Raw genomic sequence first — 27,196 nt, 5'->3', positions numbered from 1 at the left:
TGACTTTAACATGTTTTCACTAAGTGAAGGTTCAATCGTAAGATACCTTCATTTATGTAAATTGATTTCCAAGAATATCAAAATCTAAAATATTTTGAAAATAGGGGGAGATTGTTAGAACATTTTCAAATATTTATAGTGTTTCAATAACTATAAATGAATGGGTGTAATTAATCAAAAGTTATATTATTTGATTTTTTTGAAAAATAATTATAACTATTTAAATAATATTATTTAAATAATTATAATATTAAATGAATAATTATGTGTTTATTTTAAAGACATTATTATTCATAAAGACACTTATTGAAAGATGTCTTTATGAAGAGACATGAAAATTCCTATAAATAGGAATGAGATTTCATTTGGAAATCACACCAACAAATTCTAATATTCTTTCTTTCCTTCCTTCATTTTCTAATATTATTAGATTATTCTGTAAAGTATTACTGCAAAAATCCTTTGTAGAAATTGAGTTTTTTGTTATACATTGCTCAGTGCGTAGTGGACTATTCTCGTCAGTGCAAAACGTAAATAGTGATTGGCTTCATTGTATCCTCGAGGTTAATTTACTTGGAACTTATTTGCATACCGAAGATAGGTGGGGGTGAATATAACCTTAAAGATAGTGACTTGATACAAGCCTTGGAGCATTGTCCTATTTCTTCTTTTTCTGTTCGAGTTCCGTTCGTGTGTTCGAGATTTTATTCATCAGAGATTTGTACTAACAACTCAAGCATTGGCAACAATACCCATATCAATCGAACTAAGACTGAATTGGCCAATTCATTAGATAATTTTAATAATAAACATATATGTCTAATGTGTGCTTACGTAAGTGAATTGCATTGAGATGATTTTCATAAATTATGACATGTTATTATCTAATTAGTCATTAACCATGTCATAATCTTCTTTCTTCAAATTAACATTTGAATAGATTGGCTCATTTTATAGATACAGAAACCATGTAAATATAGTATTATTATTCTTAGATAAAATCAAGTCAAGTCGAACATGTATAGTAGTAAGCTTGAGTTTGATTTGAAAATCGAGGTTGAATATTAATCTTGAACTTTATTGAACATTAAGTTTTCAGTTTGAGTATGTTTGTACTTAAAGATCGTTTTACAATTTATGAAAATTAATTATTTTTGGATTTATGATTATCCCTCTTAATAACATAATTTTTTAAATATAAACTTAATTTCTTTTTAAGTGTAATGTGTCATACATTTGTACCTAACATTTATGGATCCTACGAGTTTGAGTTTTAAAATAATTTTTTTATAAATTCAAATATTTGCTAGATATTGGAGACTTCTAAAGGTTGAATTGAAATATGTAGGCATCTCACGTCAATCAATGTTATACGTTACATTGCAAAGAGAACAAATATGTGTTACAGATCTTGTCCTAAAGAAATATCCATACTTCACATAATATCTCTAAACATATAATATTAAAGCTTGGAAACTAAGAAACCGGGATGATCCCAATTCCTTCATTCAAGCAATCGTTAGTACTTTTAAAAGCTATCTGATTCACTGGAACCGATTCAACCATTTTAGCTTTCACCAATAGTTCATCAACCCAAAACTTACTGCTTCCGCTCGTTGTTTTCTCGACGTCATGGCCGGTGTTCAGCTCTGCTAATAAATATGGTGGGGGTTGCTCCAGTTCTTCATGCTCCCACACTTGGAATTCGATACCGCAAACTTCATAATCCACCCCAGCCATTGCCAAAGCTTCAATTGACATATTGTTTCTCTCAGAATTTAAACTAGTGTTTGCTCAAGATGTATCTGTATATGCACTGTTTAAGTCCTGTTTATGGCCACTTTCAGTCTATTGAAGCATCGATTTATATAGGAGAGGCAGTCTCACTTTTTGTTGGTCGTTGATAGTGATTGCATGTAAGTGTATGGCAATTTTATCCGTGAATGAGTGCCATTTAATCCGTGAATCATAAAGTGGCCCATGGTTTTATGATGGTGGAAGCTAATACAATTAATTTGTTTTGCTTCCTGCCCATTGTATTTGTGTTTTACACATGCTTCTTTGGTTGTTTAGTGTTTTTTTAAATGTTTTTCATACATATTTTACATTAAAATTGATGATTATCTTTATTAATAATATTATTCTCTAACATTTTTAATAATCTAGTAAAGAAAATATACCAACGTAAATATATATTTATCCAACTCACATGCATTTAAGGTTTTATGTAATTTTTTAAAATAATTTCACTATAGGTTCTGATCATATTTATTTTTTTTGACAGAGTGTGTAGAACTACCCATAGCCCATTCTCAACCCATAAATAAGAGGATAATATGCTTCAGCACACTCAAACTCACGTTCTCCTACATTGACAACAATGCCTATACCAATTGAGCTGAGACTCAATCAGCTATGTAAATTTTTTTAAAACAATTAGACTTACTTTATTTATGAATTTTTGTGATAGACTGAATTGAGAAATACTGTTCAAAAAAGATGAAATGAATTTGAATACTCTCAAATTTTTGTAAGAAAAATGTTAGTTTGGATTCGATGTTTAAGTCAAGGATATATTTTCATGAAGAAAGCAAAGAGCTTAATTTAATAGAGAGGATATGAGATTTCAAGGAGACTACAAAAGTAGGGGCGAATCTAACAAGTAAGCAGTGACCTTGCTCTAAATTACTATTTAAGTAATTTGAAAAATTAATATAATGGTAAAAAAATTTCTTTTTAGCCCCTTTAAAATTTTATAATTTAATTTTGGCTCTTAAATTTTTTTTTTTGTCATTGGCCCTGCATCGAAGGGAGTATTTGTGTGTATATTCTAAGGCTACCCCACCATTTATTATTGATTAGTATGGATACCATGCTTCACATTGAGCTAATTATTTGTATCAAATTATAGAGTAAACAATTGAAAGTTAAAATATGTTTTAAGTTTTTATACACTTCGTATACGTTAGGCTGTCGAGACTTATAAAAATAAAACTTACTTGAAAAAGAGTAATTAGTAGAAACAACAAGTACGGTCATATCCACAAAGATCGGTAATAACTTTATTTCTTCAAGTAAAAACAATAAAAGTAAATTAGAAGGGGTTTTTATAAAATTGAAAGCTAAAATTAAACTAAAACCAAATTTAAATTGAAAACTTAAAATCGAATAAAGCGATAATTAAAAGTTTTAGAAAAATTGATGGGAAAAAGTTCTAGCCAAAGGTAAATCTCCGTTTGATTTATGAATTCGATTATCGACACAAATATAATTTATATGCCTTTAATAAATTAGTTCTATTTGCTAACTTAGCGTCAGTCAACCAATCTCTCTTTACCTATTCGGTAACTAAGAGATAACTCATTTGAAAATACTTCTCTAACTAATAAATAACCTTGTAACTCAACATCAAAGATTTAACTTATTGGCAGCATTAGAAACAAGAGAGACTTAATTCTAACCAACAAACTCACCTAAGTGAGGTTCATTTAAGTTAAATCACACATCCGCACCACATAAACGTAAACTACAACATAAACGAATTATGCAATTTTCCACTCATATTGGAATGAATTAAAAAAATTATAGATTTAACTATTCTAATTGACTCGGCAACCATTCTAAGCTATCAAATACCGGCAGGACATTTAAATCTGAGCAGTTGTAATTAAAATAGAAGATGTATTAATACTAAAGAACAAATAAAAATTAAATCACACATAAGTCTCACGAATTTATTAAATAAAACTTCAATATAACATTTGACTAGAAAATAGGGTTAGAAACCCATAAAATAAAGAAAACAAAATAAAATTAAGAACGACTAGGTCTAGGTCCCCCTAATTTTAACCTAATAATTTCTATTTATAGGGCAAAAATAATATAATGGAGAAACTACAAATTTCCATTAATTACATATGTAAAAAAATTTCAAGATATTTTCACAATTTTCGCGTCAAACTTCTACATTGTTTTTGGACATCTTTCTAATGTTTTTGGGCTTTTTTCATGAAATAACTTTAGATATGCCTTTCAATCCGCTTCGAATCCATATATTATGGGCCCAAAAGAGATGCATGTAGCTCAAGTTATGGTCAAAATACTGAAGCTACACTATGTTGAAAGTCCCAACCGCAAAAACTTTTCAAAAATAATTTTTTATCTCACTTTTCTCCAATTATTCCCTAAATACATAGTAAATAAAATATAAGTATAAATAATATAATTAAGAACATAAATAGCATAATTCAAAGAGAAAAATATCATAAATAATTGAGAAATTACGTATTTATCAAATTCCCCACACTTAAACTATGCTTGCCCTCAAGCATGAAACTAATGCAAATGTATATGTGACCTAAAGAAACACTCAACTCGATTTGACAATTAAAAATATTGTTATATACCAATGAAACAAGAAAACATGCATTCATGGATATAATCAGAATCCTACATGTAAACAAAATATGGTAGTAACAATAATTCATATAATTAGGAAGAATTAGAAGCAATAGATCTTTGTGCTAGTGTCACGGTGCTAGAACTTTAGTTTGACAAATCGTGTTGCTTTAGGCAATTTCTTCTTTTCAAATCTGCTTAAGTCAGCCTAACACTCAAAAAGTGAAAATTCTTCTAAAAATTCTCTAAGACATCGATCATACAATATAGCAGAAGTAACTCGAAACGAAAAGAACAACAGAAGAGTTGAAAAGTTACAAGAAAGCAATAGACACCAAATGTTTGAGTAAATGCTCTTAATATATTCTTTAACTATCAATGAAATGATTGCAAATGAGGGGAAAGACCTTTATTTATAGTTGAGCTCCCCCAAAACTAACAGTACAGATTGAGTTGTATCAACAGTCGAGATTAGAACCTATCTACAATTAAGAGTTTTAAGGAATATAAACTCTATACAATCTTACCCCTTTAGGATTTACACTATTTACCTTGATAACTCTAGTTTTACTGGAGTGTTTCACTATGCCGCCAAGGTTTCAAGTAGATAAACTCCTTCATGGGTTCTACGAAATAAGCCAGTTCATGTAGGTCAAACGAGCCCCATTTATTTTTCAAAAAAAATAAAATTATTACTTATCTTTTAGGTTAAATTATAGAATAAATATTTGGATATTAAAATATAATTCAAGTCTCTTGTATAATTGAAATTTAGTATCTGTACTTTTATTTTTAGAAATTTAGCTCATTTTTTTCCAGTTTAAAAATTCAAATTCAATTATTAACATCATTAAAATTTTCTTTTAAATTCACTCGTGTAACATTTTGAAATTAAAACAATACCCAGTAGCTATATAACAACAACAAAAAAAAAACATTACAAGGACTTGAATTTAACAAATAATTTTAATAGTATTACTAACTCTTAAAAGTTATATCAACATTTCAATTAGAACAAAGTATTGAGCTAACCAATGATATTATAAAAAAATTGAGATGGAAGGTGAAAGATTTTAATTTCAAAATGTTACATTAATAAATTAAAAAAAATGTTACATTAATAAATTTAAAAGAAAATTTAATGAGGTTAATGATTAGTATTCCAAAGACTAAATATATCCTAATAAAGTCTAGAATGAATAAGAGATGTTGTATATATTTTTGAAGGCATCCCGTTCTAATCTCCATAAAATAGGATAAATAAGAGATGTTGAAGATATTGAAGCATTGATTTCTATAGGAGAAGCAGTTTTACTTTCTTTTTTTGATAGTGATTGCATGTATGTATATGAATATCACAATTTTATCCGTGAATGGTTGCCCTTTAATCCGTGAATCATAAATTGGACTATGGTTTTATGATGGTGGAAGCTAATACAATTAATTGTTTTGCCTACTGCCCATTGTATTTGTATTCTACACTTTGCATTTTTGGTACTTCAGTTTTACCTTTTTTGCAAATATGAGGATATTTATTAATAATGAGTTTGGATGTGTGGTGTGGTGTGGTTTGCTGCGTTTAGCTTATTTTTTTGTCTTTCGTCACAGTATTTAATCTTAACGCCACCGCTGCTTGTACTCTAACTGTAGCTAAACATATTGTCCATCCAAACTTATCCTAAGAGAGATAACAATAGAATGAAACAATAAAAGAAAAGAAAAATAAGATGGTCAAATAATTTATTCATAACCTCAAGAAACTATTATATAGGCAATTACATAATTAAAAAAAATAAAAAAAATTAGGCACTAACAGAATAAAGCTCACAATATAACTCTTAACAATTAAGGAAAATTTAAACCAAATAAACCCATGATCTACAATTACTAAATCCCTGATGTGCAACAACTACATGCCTAGAAGCAAAGATAACAAACAGATTTTATTAACACTAATAAGCTTATTAAGTTGATATAATAAATTAGCAAGACATTAATTCAATTAGGAAAATTATTTAAAAATTCTTTTAAATTTTAAATAAAAGATTGAATATTAATATAATGGTAATATTTTATCACTTCTATATCATTTTTATATGAATATTTAAATAAAATGTCTAATATTTGAACTTTTAGAAAAAAATAAACTTAAGCTTAAAGAGAGTTTACTAACAAAAACTTTTTTTTTCTTTCATCTACATTGACAAAATCTAATATTATATAAAATAAAATAAAATAAATTGTTCGAAGAAGATGAAATGAATATGAATATTTTGGAGTTTTTGTAAGATGAATTAATAGTGGCAGATCCAAAAATACGATTTACAGAGGTAGGGGAAGTCAAAAATTTTTTTTGGGGGAGCCAGAATTAAATTATATAGTTTTATGATAGTAAAAATATAATTTCGTCATTTTAATATCCTATATCTTTATAATTTTTAGAAGATTAAATCAAAATTTTATCATTTTTGGGAGGACTAAAGTGCAGATTTTATCATTATTAATTTAAAATTTTATAAATTATAAAGGATCTAAATAAAAAATTTTCTATTTTAGGAGGATGGAGATCTCTGCCAACCCTCTAGATCCGCCCCTGAATATATATCTATCGGCAAATGCAACATCTTACTTGATAGTTATTATTGTGCTTGATAGTTAAATATAACTCGCTTTACCAATATATCTTGGCATATATATTTTTATTAATATATATCTTTATTTTGCATAAATGAATATAAAATTTATGTGTATTTTTTATAATTGAGGGAGAGAAATAAAATTGTTTAAAATCAAATCTAAATTTTCATGTCTACAATATAGTACTTTTGTTATTAGGTAAAAAATTGTTGACATTATATATGTATTATTTCTTCAAAGCATTCATATTAAAATTAAGAGTTTTATTTAAATATGTGGTGAGATTAAAAAAGTAAAATGATAAAAGTAAATGACAAAAATCAAGTCGTTTTTCACATCATTAATGATTGGTTGAATAAATTGGGGTTTTGTTGGCCATTTCCATGTTATCTTCTCACTGACAAAATTACAATATAACAAATTGATGAGGTGAAAATGAGGTAGGTTTGTGGGAAGCTAAGGCATTAATGTTGCGTTTCGAGGTTAGCCAAGATCAGAGAATAACAATCTCGTGATCGTAGAGCCAATCTGCTATTTTCGTAGCTGACGTACGCTGTGATGTCACCTAAGCTTACGAGGATAGGAGTGTGAAAGTGTTTGAGTTGCTTCTCAATTGTTACATAAATGTCAAAATCTTTAGGAAATCTTTCTTATACAGAATAATTTATTATATATTAACACTAAAAAGTGATTTAAGTTGTTTGGGGATCGATTTGTATAAACAACGGATAAGTAAAATAGAGAAAATTGCATAAATATTTTATGTGAAAATTTTCTCTGAAGAGGATAAAAATCACGGGCAAAGGAGGTTTCGGTTTTTTACTAAATGAGTAAATAAATGAGAGTACAATATGTAGAAAATAACCTAAATGTACAATTTGTATATTACTCAAAACCCTAAATACAAAGCTTAAAACCTCAAAGACCAAACTGGTAATCAAAACCCTAAATTTCATAGGGACACTCACAAAAGGGGTATTAAATACTATCCATAATTATCACGAAATTCTAATAAAAATTCATATGCGACTACATCTTGTCGCTCCCACAGAAAAACCCTTTTCTGATTGGTATATCAAAACATGGATACAAGACCCCTTTAAATAGGCTAAGATTAGAGTTCTAATCATACTAAAATATACCTAGAATAATCAAAGTCTAATTGAGAGAAGAAGTCATGCTTGAAGTCTAAAATGCGACTATCAAATAGGAGAACACGTCATGACGTTGCAACGTCTCCATTCACGCTCATATCTGCTCTAAAAAATTATAGTTATATATTTTTGAACAATCTCATTACACGTTCTGTTCATATCTGCTCTTTTTTGACACGATCCTTAGAACTCCCATAGCCCCTCCCCGACCCATACATAGGAGGAATAATGCGCTTCAGCGCACTAGAACCCACACCCTTCTGCTTTGGCAACAATGCTTATGCCAATCAAGCTAAGACTCAATCAACTTAAATTATAGTTATTTTTAAATCTATAATTATCACAACTTTTATTTTATTTCAAATAATAATTGTACAAGCCCAATTTAGCCCGGGCCCAACAAGCAGAGACCAAAATACCATCAGATCCAAATAAATTAAACCTACCCCAAACTAAACTTAATCCAAACAGCCCAAACCCAAAACCTAAAAAAAAACCCTAGCCCAACACCCAATAACAGAAAACAACACACAAACCCTAGGTGCGTCGCACCTAAGGTCTTCTGACTTCTGCGCCGCCTTCGTCACATCATCAGCGCAAATGGCGCACCTGCCCTCTTCAGCACCGCCACTGCCACACCTTCCATTTCTATCTACCACCAGGGTCACCTGCAAAGATTAAAAGAAGAAAAGACAGAAAAAAAATAGATAAAAACTTGTAAAATGGCTATAAAAGCCAAGCAGACCATTGTAACAATGATCTCTTTTCTTTTTTTTTGGAAATAAAAAAATAGAATAGAAGAGGCAAATCGGAAGGTTGTTATTTTTTCTTTTATTTTTTTAAGCTCCATACATATCTACTTATATTTTTTATATTTTCTTTTTGAAATGTATTATATACATATCAATATTTAAAAAAAAAAGAAGAAAAAGATTCACCTAGGGTTCCGGCCGTCGTATGCGGCGGCCGCGCGGCTGAGCCACGGTGGCCCCTTAGCCGGAATCTGGACTTTGGGTGGGTTTGGATGGGCGATTGGGTGCGGTGCGGTGCGTTTAGCTTATTTTTTGTCTCACGCTACAGTATCGCTACAGTATCTAATCTCACCGCCACCGCTGCTTTTACACTAACCGCAGATAAACGCACTGCCCATCCAAACTCACCTTTTGTCCAGAGAATATGAGACCCCCTCCCCTTTTTCTTCTTTTCAAAGTGTTTGAAATGATTTTTTTTCTCAAAATGCTGCCTTTTATACTTCAAAAAAACGACGTCGTTTACCCCCTATGACCTGCGTGTCGACCCGACCCGACCCGACCCGACCCGACCAGGAGATCCGCATGTTTTTGAGCTCTGGGTTATTTACCCTTTTAGTCCTTCCGCTTTTTAATAATTTTACAATCAAATTTCTTTTAGTTTTTAATTTTACCCCGTTATTGTTTTGCGATTTCAGTTTAGTCATTGTTCGAACGACGTTGTTTTGGAGAAGGGGAAATTGCCCTTTTAGTCTCTCCTTATTATTCGCGTGTTCAGAATAGTCCTCCCCTTTTATTTATTTTCGGATTTGTCCCCGAATTTTGATTTAAAGTTCAATTTAATCCTTTTGTTATTTTTACCATGTTATTACAAAATTAATTAATTAATTAATGACTATTATCATTAGCATTATTTTTATTTACTTATTATTACCATATTATCATATTAGTTAGTTTCGCGTTATCACATTTTTATTTTATTTATCTAAGTATTTTACATATATTTATTTTATTATGTCAGTTTATTATTTATTATTTATTTCTATCTCTTTTACACTTTTGAAATTCTATTATTATTACTATTATCATCATCATTATTATTAATATTACTCTTAAATTATCTTATACAACATTTATTTATTTATTTCTATAATATTAAATCTTTCAATTCAAATTTTAGCTCGTTATCTTCATTATTTGTGTGTTGTTGGTCATTATTATTTGCTTGTTTATTTTATTTTATTTTTTTATTGTCATTCGTATAAACGCATTTTTTATTATTCTATATGCATATCAACATCGTACTTTATTTCTGTCGATTTATGTTACATTAATTCTACTCGATGCATAAATTACGACTTTAAAATAAGCAAAACTTCGTATTTTGATTAGAAAAGGTCGTACTCTAACTTACGGGGTTTCGATTTTCTCGATAAATCCAAATAAACGAATGTTTTTTAAAGCAAAATTTTTCTTTTTAAAATAATCATGGGAATTAGGAAGAATTGTATTCTAACTTACGGAGTACGATTTCTTCCTAAAACCGAGAGGATTAAATACCTTTCAATAAATAAACTTTTCGGTGTTTATTCTCGTATCGAGAATTCAAGACATTGCGTCCTAACTTACGGGACGTGATTCTTTTTCTCGATTAACGTGAAATACGCCCCTTTCTCCAAAAATTTTTAGCATTTCAATATCAACAAAGGATCGTATTTTGAATCTCTTCAGAGTTTCTAATTCTCGGCACTAAGATATTAATTAATCAACTAGGTATCAATTTTTGGGAGTTACGAGGGTGCTAACCATTCCTTGTACGTAACCGACTCCCGAACTCGTCTTTCTGAATTTCGTAGACCAAAAAGCGTTGTTTTAATAAATCAAACCATTTATTAAAAATAATCATTTTCTGAGGTGACCCGATCCCACCTCATTAAAAAGGATTGGTGGCGACTCCCGTGTTCGTTTTCATTTTCAAAATTAAAGCCGACCCCTTTTACGAAAAAAATGGTTTCGACAATAATTATAAATTAAATATTATAATTATTTTTAAATGTGAAGTAATTAGTAATAAGATAGAAAATAAATTGTATTCTCATCAGTTCAAAAGTTTTTCAAACTCATGCTTTTATATATATTATAGATAATACATATCCTTATAAATGACAATGTATAGATCAACTATCATATATAATTTTATATACAATATATATAAGCACAAGTTAAAAAAAAATTAAATTGAAAAAATATCTTTTATTATTTATTATTTATAGGGTAAACTATTAAAATAGTCACTTTTGTTTACCTCAGGTTACATTTTAGTCACTTATGTTTGAAATGTTACGTTTTAGTCACTTACGTTATTGCGTTGTAACATTTTAGTCATTGAGCCGTTAACAGTGTAACGATAAGCTGACGTGGCACGTTAAATCATCATTTCAAACAAAAATTTTAGGTTAATTTATACAATTGACCGGTCCCCATATTTTTTTCGTTTTGAGCAATTTAATTTTTTTATTTTATGTTATTTTAATTTTCTTTTTTTTTCTTTATTTTCCATTCTCTTCTACTTCTCCCTTTGCTTTCCTCCCTTTTTCATTTCTTTTAACGTAGTTTTTCTATGTTTTTCATTTGTTAAAACTAGTCCCTATACTTTTATTTTTTGAACAAATTAATTTTTTCGAGTGAAGCAAGCTTGTGGGCTAGTTTTAACAAATGGAAAACATAGAAAAACTACGTTAAAAGAAATGAAGAAGGGAGAAAAATAGAGGGAGAAGCAGAAGAGAAGGAAAAAAAAGAAAAAAAAAGAAAAGTTAAAAGAACATAAAAGAAAAAAAATTAAATTGCTCAAAAAGAAAAAAATATAGGAACAAATTGTAGAATTTAATCTAAAATTTTCGTTTGAAATGTGCCACGTCAGTTACCGTTACATCGTTAACGGCTTAGTGACTAAAATATTACAACACGATAACGTATGTGACTAAAATGTAACATTTCAAACATAAGTGACTAAAATGTAACCCGAGACAAACAAGTGACTATTTTGATAATTTACCCTTATTTATAACGTGTAACAACAAGAATAATAAAGGTACTTTAGTAAGTCTCATCCTACTAAAGTTGTTCTTTTGTTGAAGATTAAAGAGGCTGTGCAGATAATCAGATTGTTGGGGAAGTAGATAAATAGGATGAATGTTGTTAATATTCAAATTTGTATAAATTGGGGACCGATTGATTTGTAATTGTATAGGTGTATAGGATTGCTTTATTGCTTTATATCTTCATTTATTGCAAAACATCACTTCTTGTAGTTGTTAAATTGCTTCTGGATAATGAACTTACAATTATTCAAAAAAAAAAAAAGAGTTGGTATTTTGAATCGGGTTAGGCTTAGCAAAAAATGTTTATATTGGATTTGAATTTTTTAAAAAGTATGACCAACTATTATTGAAGATACCGTGGCATAAGAAATTTTTAAAATTATGATGGTATATGCACATGCGTTATGTGAGATTGGTGATTAGAAAAATCTTACTGATTTCTTTAATAATAATAAGTAGTATAAATGATATCATTGATGTCATTATCCCTTTCTAAAAGTCTAGAGACTTTGAATCTATATAGTGTTCATCACCATAGGTGTGATTTGAATTCAAGTCGCGCTAGTCACATTGCCGTTAAGTTTTTCGCTCCTCTTATAATTCAAAAAAAAATCTATATACTTTTACATTCTAGCAAGTTGTTTACTTCCAATTTGTCAACAAACAATTTATTAAATACATCAATTAACCTTATAACATGCTCATAAACAAGGCTGGTGATATATATTCACATTTCACATATATAAAATCTCTATATATATGTAATCAAAGCACAATTCGGAAATATCCCGGTTTGTGCGTTATCCTAATTTGTGCACGTATGCAATCATCTTGGTTACGGACTTTGTTAACTAAGTACATTACTCCCTTTGGACGTCATCTGGTTCGTTGCCATTTTAGCTTTCACCGATGGTTCATCAACCCAAAACTTGCTGCTTCCGCTGCTGCTCGTCTTTTTCACGACTTCACGGCCAGTGTTCGGCTCTGCTAATAAATAAGGCGGCAGTTGCTCCAATTCTTGACGCTCCCAAACTTTGAATTCGATACCGTAAACTGTGTAATCCACCCCAGCCATTGCCAATGCTTCAATCGACATGTTTCTCTCACAATTTAACTAGTGTTTGCTCGAGATGTACAGTATATGTTCTGAACTGTATCTACACTGTTAAGTACTGTTCAAGGTAACTTGCACTGTATAGAAGCATTAGTTTATATAGGAGAAGCACTTTCACTTTTTTGTTGTAGTTGTTGATAGCGATTGCATGCAAGTGTATGGCAATTTTATCCGTGAATGCGTGCCATTTAATCCGTGAATCATAAACTGTGTTGCGGAAAGGATCGATTCGAGAACTCCGATATGACTACAAGTAAATTGACCGGAACGAAAAATAAAGTGAACACAAGGATTTACGTGGTTCGGCTTTAATGCCTACGTCCACGGGCAGAGGCGAAAAGAAATTTCACTATAACAAGATGAAGATTACAAGTGTTTTACACTCAAGACACAACCCGAGAACCTCACAACTCTCAACCCCTATAGAAAACCCGAAAGCTAAAATCCTAGCTTTCAAAGAACAAGCTTTGCTCTCTCTTGGTTTGGGATGATTAATATGGCTAATGAACCTCTCTATTTATAAGAGAGTTCAAGGACATAATTGTCCAAAACTTTGGCAAAGATTTGTGGTTGAAAATGGACACCAACAACCATCCACTAATCCACTACCACCAACAACCCACTACCAACAACAACAATCCACTACCAATTTTAAGCCATTTCTTAACAAATCTCCACCTTGGCTTGAAATTTACCAAGCTGAACATCATAGTGAATTCCTCGAACTGGATCACCTCTTCCAAACGCCTCTCTGGCGCTAATCAATCCCGAATACCTATCAAGTCCAAGCAATGCTTGAACTTATATGCAGGGATCACCTTAGTTAACATATCTGCAGGATTCTTCTCGGTAGCAACCTTGCTGATAACAATGTCACCTTGCGTAACATGTTCCCGAACAAAATGATATCTGACATCAATGTGTTTGGTCCGTTCATGAAACATCTGATTTTTAGTCAGATGTATGGCACTCTGGCTATCGCAAAATACAACAGTGAAATCCTGTTGTAAACCCAAACTGCTTACTAGACCTTTCATCCACAATGCTTCTTTCACTGCTTCTGCTAACGCCATATATTCCGCCTCAGTCGTAGATAAGGCTACGGTAGACTGTAACACAGCTTTCCAACTAATGGCTCCTCCAGAATAAGTGAAAACATAACCCGTCAGAGATCTTCTTTTGTCCAGATCTCCAGCATAATCAGAGTCCACATAGCCCGTGACACTGCTAGTGCAGTCACTCTGATCATATACCAAGCATAAATCTGCAGAACCTCTCAAGTACCTGAGAATCCATTTCACGGCCTGCCAGTGTTCCTTGCCAGGACAACTCATGTATCTGCTGACCACACTAACTGCATGTGAAATGTCTGGACGAGTGCAAACCATTGCATACATCACGCTTCCAACTGCACTCGAGTATGGAATGTGAGACATTTGCTGCTTTTCTTCATCAGATTGTGGTGACAACTCTGCAGAGAGTTTGAAATGTGGTGCCAACGGAGTACTCACAGTTTTCGCTTTATCCATGCCGAAGCGTTGAAGAACCTTTTCAATGTAGTTCTTCTGCGACACACGAAGCTTGCCCGCCTTGCGATCTCTGTGAATATCCATGCCCAAAATTTTCTTGGCAGCACCCAGATCCTTCATCTCGAACTCACCACTCAACTGCGACTTTAACTTGTTGATTTCCGACATGTTTTTGGAAGCAATTAACATGTCATCAACATACAGCAACAAATAAATGTGCGAACCATCTGAGAGCTTCCGATGATAGACACAAGCATCATAGTCACATCTTGTGTAACCATGCTGAATCATGAAGCTATCAAACCGCTTGTACCACTGCCTTGGGGATTGTTTCAATCCATATAAAGACTTCTTTAATAGACAGACATGGTCTTCTTTACCAGGAACTGTAAAACCCTCTGGTTGACGCATGTAGATTGTTTCCTCGAGCTCACCATGCAAGAACGCCGTTTTTACGTCAAGCTGCTCAAGTTCTAGATCAGACTTGGCCACCATGGCAAGTAATACACGAATGGAAGAATGCTTTACGACTGGGGAGAAAACTTCATTGTAGTCAATCCCCTCTTTCTGAGTGAAGCCTTTAGCAACCAATCGTGCCTTGAATCTAGTTGCTTCAACCCCTAGGATGCCTTCCTTTTTCTTGAAGACCCATTTGCAACCAACTATCTTCTGGTTACTTGGCGGCTTAACCAACTCCCAAGTATGGTTCTTGTGAAGAGATTCTATCTCCTCACTCATAGCAATTGCCCACTGTGCCGACTCATCACACGTGACAGCCTCATTATAACTGGAAGGTTCTATACCAATGGACTCCGCCACACTGAGCGCGAAAGACACCAGATTAGCGTAACGCGGATTTGGTTTGATTTGTCTCTTCGTTCTTCCAGTGGCAATGCTATATGGTTTTTCTTGAGGTGACTCATCTTCATCGGAATCTTGCACCTCAACTTGATCATCCTGGACTGAAGTACCTTCCGTAGGAATTGGAGCGTCCACCTGACACTCCACCTGCTTCTCAACACCGTGATCTCCCATTCTATCTGACTCCTCCTTTTCCCGGGAATTTGTGGTGGATCGAAGCATGGATGACTCATCAAAAGTCACATCTCTGCTGATGATGAACTTGGACGAAACCGGATCAGGACACCACAACCTGTATCCTTTCACCCCTTGGCCGTATCCAAGAAATATGCATTTCTTCGCCCTCGGTTTGAGTTTTCCCTCATTTACATGAGCATACGCAGGGCAGCCAAACACTCTTAAACCAGAGTAATCAGCAGGAGAACCAGACCATACTTCCTCAGGAGTCTTCAGCTCAATAGCTGTTGACGGAGATCTGTTAACCAAATAACAAGCAGTATTAACAGCTTCAGCCCAAAATTCTTCACCGAGCCCAGCATTTGATCGCATGCAACGAGCTCGCTCCAAGAGAGTTCTATTCATGCGTTCTGCAACTCCATTTTGTTGTGGTGTTCGACGAACAGTGCGGTGTCTCACTATTCCTTCATTTTTGCAGAACTCATTGAATTCACCTGAGCAAAACTCCAAGCCATTATCCGTCCGGAATCGCTTGATCTTCTTTCCTGTTTGATTTTCGATCAAAGCTTTAAATTGCTTGAAGTTGATGAGAACCTCATACTTGCTCTTCAGAAAATACACCCAAACCTTTCTCGAGTAATCATCGATAAAGGTAAGCAGATATCTGTAACCACCTTTAGAAATTGTCGGAGAAGGCCCCCAAAGGTCAGAATGGAAGTAATCCACTGTGCCTTTTGTCTTGTGAATCCCAGTGCTGAACTTTACCCGAGTCTGCTTACCGAAGACGCAGTGCTCACAGAAATTCAACTTTCCTGTACACTGCCCAGACAATAATCCTCGTTTGCTTAGCACCGATAAGCCTCTCTCGCTCATATGCCCGAGCCGCATATGCCATAACTTCGTGGTGTCAGAATCTAGATCATCTGATGATGACACTCCCGCAACACCTGTAACCGAGGAACCATCGAGGAAGTAAAGGCCCCGCTCCAAATTACCACGTATCACAGTCAAAGCACCCGAGAATACCTTGAGAACTCCACCTTCAGCAGAGTACCGAAAGCCTTTCTTGTCCAACGTACTCAAAGAGATCAAATTTTTCTTCATTTCTGGAATGTGCCGAACATCAGTTAGAGTTCTAACAATACCGTCAAACATCTTTATACGAACTGTGCCAATCCCCATGACTTGACATGCGTGGTCATTTCCCATTAGTACTGAACCAGAATGCTTCTCGTATGTTGAGAATGCATCTTTCGAAGTACTTATATGAAATGTAGCTCCCGTATCAAGAATCCATCTCCCACCAGCGTAAGAGTCGGATACTGCAAGAACGATCTCGGCATCACTTGAAGAATCTGCATCAGCTACATTCGCACGATCATTTTGTTGCTCCTGTGATTCTGATTTCTCCTTCCTTTTCGGACAATCTACCTTCATGTGCCCGTACTTCTTACAGTAGTAGCACTGTATTCTCTTCTTGGACTGCGATCTAGGATGGCTTTTACTTGAACTTCCACCCTTTGCCTTGGATCTTCCTCGAGCAACCAAGCCTTCGCCTTCATTGTTTTCGACCACCTTACCAGTGATTTTCTTCCTCAACTCACTGGAACTTAAGGCATTTTTCACCTCCTCTAGAGTCAGGTCATCACGACCGTACATCATTGTATCAACAAAATTCTCATACGAGGGAGGCAAAGAACACAAAACAATTATTGCTTGGTCCTCATCATCGATTTTGTTATCGATATTATTCAAATCCATGATAATGGAATTGAATTTATCCAGGTGCTGGGAAACAGGTGTACCTTCCTCCATCTTCAGGGCATAGAGTCTTTGCTTGAGGTAGAGCCGGTTCGTCAATGACTTCGTCATGTACTTGCTCTCTAACCGGAGCCACAAACCGGACGCGGTTTTCTCATCCGCTACTTCTCGTAGCACTTCATCTCCTAGACATAGCAGAATAGCACTATGTGCTCTTTCTAGCATGTCATCCTTTTGCTCTTCCGAAAGCGTGCTTGGTAATTTATCTTTACCAGACAATGCTTTTAGCAATCCTTGTTGAACCAGCACTGCCCGCATCTTGATGCGCCATAAACTGAAACTATTTTTCCCGGTAAATTTCTCGACATCATACTTAGTCGATGAAACACTTGTAGCCATAATTTGGAACCTTTGAATGAATGATAATATTTTCTTCCTGATGTGAAAGATCAGACAAAGCTGCAGTCACAGGGCAATTCAGAAAATATTATCACTCCTTCAACTACGCTCTGATACCAATTTGTTGCGGAAAGGATCGATTCGAGAACTCCGATATGACTACAAGTAAATTGACCGGAACGAAAAATAAAGTGAACACAAGGATTTACGTGGTTCGGCTTTAATGCCTACGTCCACGGGCAGAGGCGAAAAGAAATTTCACTATAACAAGATGAAGATTACAAGTGTTTTACACTCAAGACACAACCCGAGAACCTCACAACTCTCAACCCCTATAGAAAACCCGAAAGCTAAAATCCTAGCTTTCAAAGAACAAGCTTTGCTCTCTCTTGGTTTGGGATGATTAATATGGCTAATGAACCTCTCTATTTATAAGAGAGTTCAAGGACATAATTGTCCAAAACTTTGGCAAAGATTTGTGGTTGAAAATGGACACCAACAACCATCCACTAATCCACTACCACCAACAACCCACTACCAACAACAACAATCCACTACCAATTTTAAGCCATTTCTTAACAAACTGGACCATAGTTTTACGATGGTGGGAGCTAATACTAATATTTGTTTTGCACAATGCCCATTGTATTTGTGTTGTTCACTTTACATTTTGGTTAACTCTTATGCAAATACGAGAATATATATTGTATAAAACTGAAAACTGTTGGTAGCTGACTGTAAGCATTTTTGGAAAATGTATTTAACCAACCGTGTGTGGTATTTAAATTGTTAATCACTTCAGCTTATTGGTTTTTTTTTTGTATTTTTCATATCTATTTTACCGTTTATGTTTGACATTTATAATTACCCATCAATAATATAATTTTCAAAGTTAGATCCTGTTTTCTCTTTTTGAGATTACAATGTGGGTTACTATTGCACCCAACAACTTTAATGATGAAGGATTTAATTGAATTTCATTAAGGTTGTGGGTCAGAACCTTGTAAGAGAATGTTTATTATTTTTGTTTTATATTGTTTTTCTAGAAACTAAATATTGTACTAGTAAAATTAAAATTAATTATGAGATATTTGTTTGTTTTATAAATAGTTTTGCGATGAGTTTAATAGTAAAAATATTAAAAATATCAAATTATTTTGAGTAGAAAAATAATTAAAATATAGTTGAGAGACTAAATCTACTCAAATTTGACCTATTAGATTAGCAAAGGCGAGGCTAGGTATTCAGCATTGAGGGGGTGAAGTCAGATTTTAAAAGTTTGAAGGACCAAATGTAAAAATTTTGTTTAGAAAAGGTTTAAATTAAATATTTGATAATGAAAGGGACTAAAAGTGATATTATTCCACTTAACCAACTGTACCTGCTGATCCAGTGGATTAATAAAATTAATTATGTAATAATTGTTTTCATTAATAAAAAGAAACTAAAAATGATGAAATTATAATTGAAAGATTAAATCTACTCAAATTTAACCATCGAAATTAATGTATTTACTTGGAATAGAGGGGCATCACATCACATGCTTGGAACCATAAAGGTGCATGCGTGTGAGAAGTGTGAAGTTGGGGAAGAGCAGTTATTATATTTGGAAAAATGTTTAATTACTGATGAACATTGGCTCAATCCCAGGGACGATACCATTGTTGCAGTAGTCAATATTGGGAAATAGTGGGTTTATTCCTAAGAAATGAACCATAGGGAGGCAGTAGTCTCGTGACCAACTTTATTGTTGATTTAAGCAATAACGCAAACTTGATGGCTATTCTATGTGTATATATGATGGCTTTCCACTTGTTAGATTTCACCTCTAACCTTAATTAAGTAGCAGAGAAGAAGATTATATTACCAAAATTAAGGAATAGGTGTGCTATCTTCTAATTAAAAATTGAATTTGAAATAATGATTAACTCAATTGAATCTAGAAGCGGACAAAAACGAGCTATATTAGGAGCAAAGGGCAAGGGTAAACTAGCTGAAGAAGAGGGATCGAAACTATAATACCCTAAATTCGGCTTAGATGTTATGGTCGAATCTGGAGGAATTACATTAGTTTATTTAAAAACCTAGAAATTTAAATTCAACTTTAGAAATCATGAGTTCTGAAAATATTATTTTCGACAAAATACTTACAAGTTATTTATGAAATCACGCGCAAAGTTTATTTATTACATGAAAAAACGCTTAATTTGATAATTAGATTTGTAGCAGAAATTTCAGAGTAGTTGATTCAAAACCCGGGATTTAGATTGGAGAAAATGTATGTTTATCGATTGTGCATATTCTAAAACCAACGTTGTTAACTTACGTAAAACTTATTTCAACTTTGCAATACAAAACCCATATTTAATTAATTTTAAAAACCAAGCCATCCTTTAACTTAACAGAAATCATGCAGAAGACTTAAGCTAAATAACAAAAACCCAAAACCATAACCAAATTCGAAACTTAGTCAAAAAATCAAAAGTCCAGAAAACTTAAATAAAAATAATTCAAATCATAATATTAAATTAACCGAGAAATCGATCCGAGCCCTGCACGCCATTCGGTCCTAAATTTGCTGATTACCTGAAATAGTCACATACAGGAGGGTGAGCTATAAAGCTTAGTGTGTAACTAAATTCAAACAGAAAACACAAATAACCTATTAAACAGACCAAAACATCACAGAGAAATTTATCAAATTCAAATGGCAAAAATGTACATGAATGGTTATGACAATGCAATATTTTCAGAAAACATAATGTATATTTTCAAAAGACTTCTTACCCAACTCCGCTACACACCAAAAAGAGTTCCCTAGAACTCGTCCATCTAAAAGCACACCAACAGATAATTGTGGACAATGCCAATAGAGATCGATGCAGTTAAAACTGCCAGATCAGATATATGTAGTCAAGCTACTATATTTGCAGTCAAGCTATCAGAACAGAAATTTGGTTAAACCACCATATAGTGCAGATCATTGAACTGCCAGAACTTCCTCCTTACCATTTTATCCTAACCCCATGTAATGCGACATGACATGCAAATACAAAATCTGAGTGAAAAGCAAGTAAGACATGCAGTTGTACAATAACAAAAATCAGAAGGCATGAAATTCCATGTTTTGCAGAACAAATGTGTCACAAACTCAACAAAAGCAAATCAATTTTGCCATAAAGTCACATGCATGGTCATATAGCATATTCAGAAATATACAAATTAACATAATCAAACATTATACTCTCATATATAGACATAGCAAATCAGAAACATGCCATCAGAACTATCATAATATAGATCATGCAAATATATTTCACATACATTTTCCACATTACTTACAGTATCATTCTATCAGATATCATGTTTTCAAGTCTAATTTGTACAATATGGACCATATGGCGTGGCTAAATATGCATCACAAAAAAATACGACCCTAAGTGAAATTTTCAGAAAATGGGCCCACACAACCATGTGGCCCACATGGCCTAACATACGCCTGTGTGGTCCACACGGTCTGGCACATGGCCTGGAATACGGTCGTGTGGCGTCAACATACCACTGTTCGGCTTCACGTCGTTCACTATTTTTTGGATTTTTCGTTACACACCTAATCATTTTTTTGATGCCCGTACCACATTCGTAAATCCAACACCTAAAAATGACATTCAACTTAACGAATTAACAAACAAAATGAAAAATAACTCTCGCTTCCTAAAACATTCGACCCAAAATCATAAGACATTTGATCTTTGAAAACTGAATTATCGCAAACCAGCCCCTTCCAGACGTTGTGAAAACTTATCCTTGAAGAGAAAAGAAATTACTAAAATCCTCACTCACCAGAAGAGTAAACGCTTCACGAACCACCCTAGTAGAATCATTACTAATGAAACCAAAAGACATTCTAAAGATATCAAAACAACCACCCTAAAACAAAACTAATGAATTATACTTGAAGATTTTAATAGCACAAACAGAGTCTAAATGGTGGTACAACAAAAGATAGGTCAACAATGAAGAAATAGTAGCAAGAGACAACAACAGAAGAATATGACAATAAATGAAAAGAAATGAAAGAAAAACAAAACATAAAGAAAGAAAGAAGAAGAAAACGTTAGAGGAACAGAAAATGGAAAAAAGAAAAATGGGACGTGAGAGAGAGTGGAAAAAAATATGGGTAGTTGTGAAAAAGGAATTTTAGGGAAAATTGATAATAATCTTTAAAATAATCACCGATATCCCCACTAAATTTGATTAGTTATCCTTATCATATTTTTACTAGAGTTTAAAACAAAAAAAAATTTCACTTTACACACACAAGATTCAAACACAAGACTTCTAGTAAGTTAAAGCCTAACTACTAAACCAGCAAGCTCATTCTTATCATCATAACAAAACTTCAAGGGGGAAATTCAAACCCAAAACCTCACAAACACAAACATAACACTTAACCATTGAATCAAATTAATTCACTTGACATAATTTCCACAATCTTAACTAAAAAAAGGACGTAGCCATTTTTAGTTTCACTAACCCAATTTCTACTAACCAGGTTTTTGGAATGTGACAAAACACTACTTATTTTCATAATTTTGCATCATATTGATGAAAAATTAATCGCATAGTTGGGATTTATTAATTGTATAACACAACCATGTTACAAGCCTATTAACGTATTATACAGCCACATTGCAAGTCTGTTGCATCGTCCTTTAACTGAACCACCCAAGATCTCGCTATACCAACTCGTCCTTAACTAATGCAAACTACTGGAATGGATGTTGCTCATTCTGCTTTACCTTCCTTGCTTGTTGAATTTTGGTTATGGCATAGACGTCTTGGCCATCCCTCAGTTGAGGTGCTGAATAAAGTCATGAAGAAATGCAAAAAATCTTGGTTTGTACGACAACAAATTCCCTTGTGTGAGGCTTGCTGCATAGGGAAGAGCCATCATCTACCTTTTGTCAGCTCAACCACCACTTACACTAAGCCTTTTGTGTTAGTCGAGCTTGACTTATAGGGACCAACTCATGAACCTTCATCGGGTTATCATTATTACTTGTCCTGTATTAATGCCTTTTTAAGGAACTGTTGGTTGTATTTACTGAAATCAAAAGATGAAGCCATTTTTGCGTTTGATCTTTTTAAGAAACTCGTCTATAATCAATTTTATACTACTATTACGGCTGTTCAAACTGATTGGGGAGGTGAATTTCAAAATTTCACTTCATATTTGGCTAACTTTGGTATCTAACATCGTGTTACTTGCCCTCATACATCTCAACAGAATGGGGTTGTCAAGCGAAAACAAAGGCATATCGTTGAGACGGGTATTACCTTATTAGCTCAAGCAAATCTACCCTTCTGATTTTGGACAGAGGCATTTCTTAGTGCTGTCTATCTCATAAATCGGCTTCCAACCAATATTCTTGGTGCAATCTCACCGCATGAAAAACTTTATGGACGACCATTAAATTATGAGTTCTTACGCGTCTTTAGATCTCAATGCTTCCCTCACATTCGTCTATTTATGCCGCACAAGTTGAATTTTCATTCCAAAGCCTGCGTTTTTCTAGGATATAGTTCAATGCATCATGGATATAAGTGTCTTGACAAAGACTCTAGTAAGGTTTACATCTCTAGACATGTACTATTTAATGAACATGTTTTCCCATTTACAGCTAGCCAATCATCCTTGGTAACCAATGCTCTTACCTAGTTTGAATCCCCTCATCTCTTTGTAGTTTCCTCCCCTCAGTCGAGCTCTTCTACTATACAGTTTGGGTCCTTACCACCATCTTCATTGCCAATGATGCCTGCTTCCCCTTCTACAGCTATGAGTCACTCCAATGCTCGAGAAGACTCTTCTGATGCTATCATTCAAAGTCCATCTTCTCCATATGAGGCACCCCTTAATTCACCTCTCATATATGATGATACTTCTGAAGATGCTAACACCACCAATAATTGACCCACCACTAATGTGCACCTCATGATTACACGCAGCAAAAGCAACATCTACAGGCCCAAGCTTTATTCTGCCATTCTTGAGAACTATGAACCAGTGAACATCAAAAAAGCTTTAACGGATTCAAAATGGAGAGAAGCAGTCATGACAGAATACAACGCTCTCATTGCAAAAAACACATGGTCTTTAGTTAAATTGCCACCTGATCACAAACCTATAGGGTGCAAATGGCTTTTCAAGTTGAAGAAAAACTCGGATGGTACAGTAGCACGGTATAACTCAAGACTTGTTGGTAAAGGTTTCTCTTAAGTCTCGAGGCATGATTTTTGTGAAACCTATAGTCCAATAGTTAAATTTGCTACCATTAACATGTTTCTTGCTTTGGCAGCATATAATTGCCGGAATCTAAAACACATTGATATCAATAACGCATTCCTAAAAGGAGATTTATCCGAGGATATCTATATGACTCAACCTCATGGTTTTGAGCAATATTGTGATGACGACAAGGCTCTGGTTTGCAAACTTCATAAAGCCTTATATGGCTTGCCTCAAGCACCAAGAAATTGGTTTTACAAGCTACAACAATTTCTACTTACCATTGGTTTCACTCCTTCTAAAACAGACCCCTCACCATTTATTCTTAAAGATAAGGGAAATATTACCTACATGATTATGTATGTTGATGATATACTGCTAACGGGAAGCTCACAAGAGACAATCAAAAATACAGTTGATCAACTTCACAAATAATTTTCTTTTAATGATCTAGATAGTCCTAAGTATTTTTTGGGGATTAAAGTTCAATCTATTGATAATGGTTTCTTCATCAATCAAAAGAAATACACCTTGGACTTGCTTGTTCAAACTGACATGATGAATTGTTAATCCACAACAACACCAATGGAAGTCGGCAAGAAACTAGCTAAAGATGATGGTAATGCTCTTAGCAATCCTCAACACTATAGAAGCATAGTAGGGTCACTGCAGTATCTCTGCCACATAAGGACAAACATATCGTCTAGTGTCAACAAGGTGGCTCAGTATATGCAAAATCCTAGAGATTCTTACTGGGTTGCTGTCAAGTGAACTCTTTGCTACTTGAGAGGTACTCTAGATTATGGATTCACCTCTGGTACAATGGTGAACCTCATAGCATACACTGATGTCAACTGGGGAAGCGATGCTAATGATTGAATATCAACATCGGGTTAGTGCGTTTTTCTAGGACCCAACATCATCTCATGGAGTTCCAAGAAACAAAGGTTTGTCTCTCGATTGACTGCGGAAGCAGAATACAAAAGCCTTACTGATACAGCCTCAGAAATCATATGGTTACAGTCCCTGTTATTAGATTTCCAAATCAATTTAATTGAACCACCCAAGATTTGATGTGACAACTCAAGCACTATTGTCATGTCTGCCAACCCTGTTCTTCATTCGAAAGCATGTTGATTTGGATATTCACTTTGTTCGCGAAAAGGTGATCAACAATCAAATTCACGTTGGATATGTTCCAATAAAGCATCAAGCTGCTGATGTTTTCACTAAACCTCTCTTGACCAAAGCATTTCAAGAATCACGAGAGAAGTTGTGTGTCATCTCTTACGATGATGCTACTGTTGTTCCAATAGGGTCGGAAGCGTGTAAATTATTGTACTAAAAAATCACACAAAGTTCAATTACCAGGGAAGAGAGGTGGATCACAAGGATCTCTTAAATACCAAGTCTTTCCTTAGTCAGAATATTCCTTCTAACGTAATTTAATAGCACAATTAAATACTACTATTATACCCTCAAATATTGAAAGAAAAATAGGACAAAAAGAACATAAGAGTTTTAACGAGGTTCGGTAAATTATACCTACGTCATCGGGCACTAACACCAGATGATAACTTTACTATCTCCAAAATATTACAAACAAATAGAATTCCTTAAGAATTCTCAAATGGGAGAAGAGAGAAAACTAAGAGAGAAAGATTGGTTGGGATAGTGTAAATGAGAAATGGTTAGGCCTATTTATAGTTGAGGTTCAGGGACTAACTTGCAAATGGCCTAAAAAATTAAGGACCAAAATTGCAATTATCCCATTCAACTTTAAACAACTTGCCTACCATTTTTTTCTTTCGGTGCCACTTGCACCTCCCATTTTTTTGACTTTTCAACACCCCTTTTAATTTGTCTTTTCAACAATCTCCACCTTGAAGATTTGATTAGGATAATCACATCTTCACATACTTCCTTCAACTCCCCAAACTCGATAAAGCTATCTTTTGTAGTGCCTCCAAATGCGCTCTCGAGCGCCATACACCTAAAGGTGCTCAAATTCTCAGGATGTTAATCAAGTTCAAACAATGATTAAACTTGATTGTTGTTACCACCTTGGTCATCATATCTGCGGGATTTTCTGCTGTCGGAATCTTCTGAAGTAGAATTTTTCCTTTTTCAAAGACTTCCCGCACAAAGTGATATCTTACGTCGATATGCTTGGTTCTTGAATGATAGACTTAATTTTTCGCTAAATGAATAGCGCTCTGACTGTCACAATATAAACTTATGTGACTTTGAACAACTCCTAAGTCTTTCAACAATCCATTAAGCCAAATAGCCTCCTTAACAGCTTCTGTAACTGCCATATATTCTGCCTCTGTAGTAGACACAGCTACTGTAGACTGTAAGGTAGACTTCCAACTCACTAGGGCTTTCGCAAGAGTAAACAGATACCCCGTAGTTGAACGACGTTTATCTAAATCACCTGCAAATTCGGAATCAACATATCCAACTACAAACTGACCAAGTGCTTCATCCTGTTCAAAAATTAAACCAACATCTACGATTTTTCGAAGATACCGTAGAATCCATTTCACAGCTTGCCAATGTCCTTTTCTAGGATCATGCATATACCTGCTCACAACTCCAATAGCTTGTGAAATGTCAAGCCTCGTACACACCATCGCATACATCAAACTCCCAACTGCATTAGCATATGGGACTTTCGCCATATATTCTCTTTCATCTTCAGTCTTCGGAGATAATTGAGCACTAAGTTTCAAATGAGAAGCAAGTGGGGTACTTACATGTTTTGTGTTTTCATTTACACCAAAACATTGTAATACCTTTTTCAGATATTGCTTCTGATTTAAACAGAGCTTGCCTCTCGGTCTATCTCTACTTATCTTCATGCCGAGAATCTTCTTGGCCTCACCTAGATCTTTCATCTCGAACTCTTGATTCAACTGAGCCTTCAGCTTATCTATCTCATTTTGGCTCTTCGAAGCGATTAACATATCATCAACATACAAGAGTAGATAAATGAAAGATCCGTCATGCAGCTTCTGCAAATAT

This window comes from Gossypium hirsutum, chromosome D03 (assembly GCF_007990345.1).
Source record: "Gossypium hirsutum isolate 1008001.06 chromosome D03, Gossypium_hirsutum_v2.1, whole genome shotgun sequence".
Lineage (NCBI taxonomy): Eukaryota > Viridiplantae > Streptophyta > Magnoliopsida > Malvales > Malvaceae > Gossypium > Gossypium hirsutum.
This window is presented reverse-complemented; position numbering follows the sequence as displayed.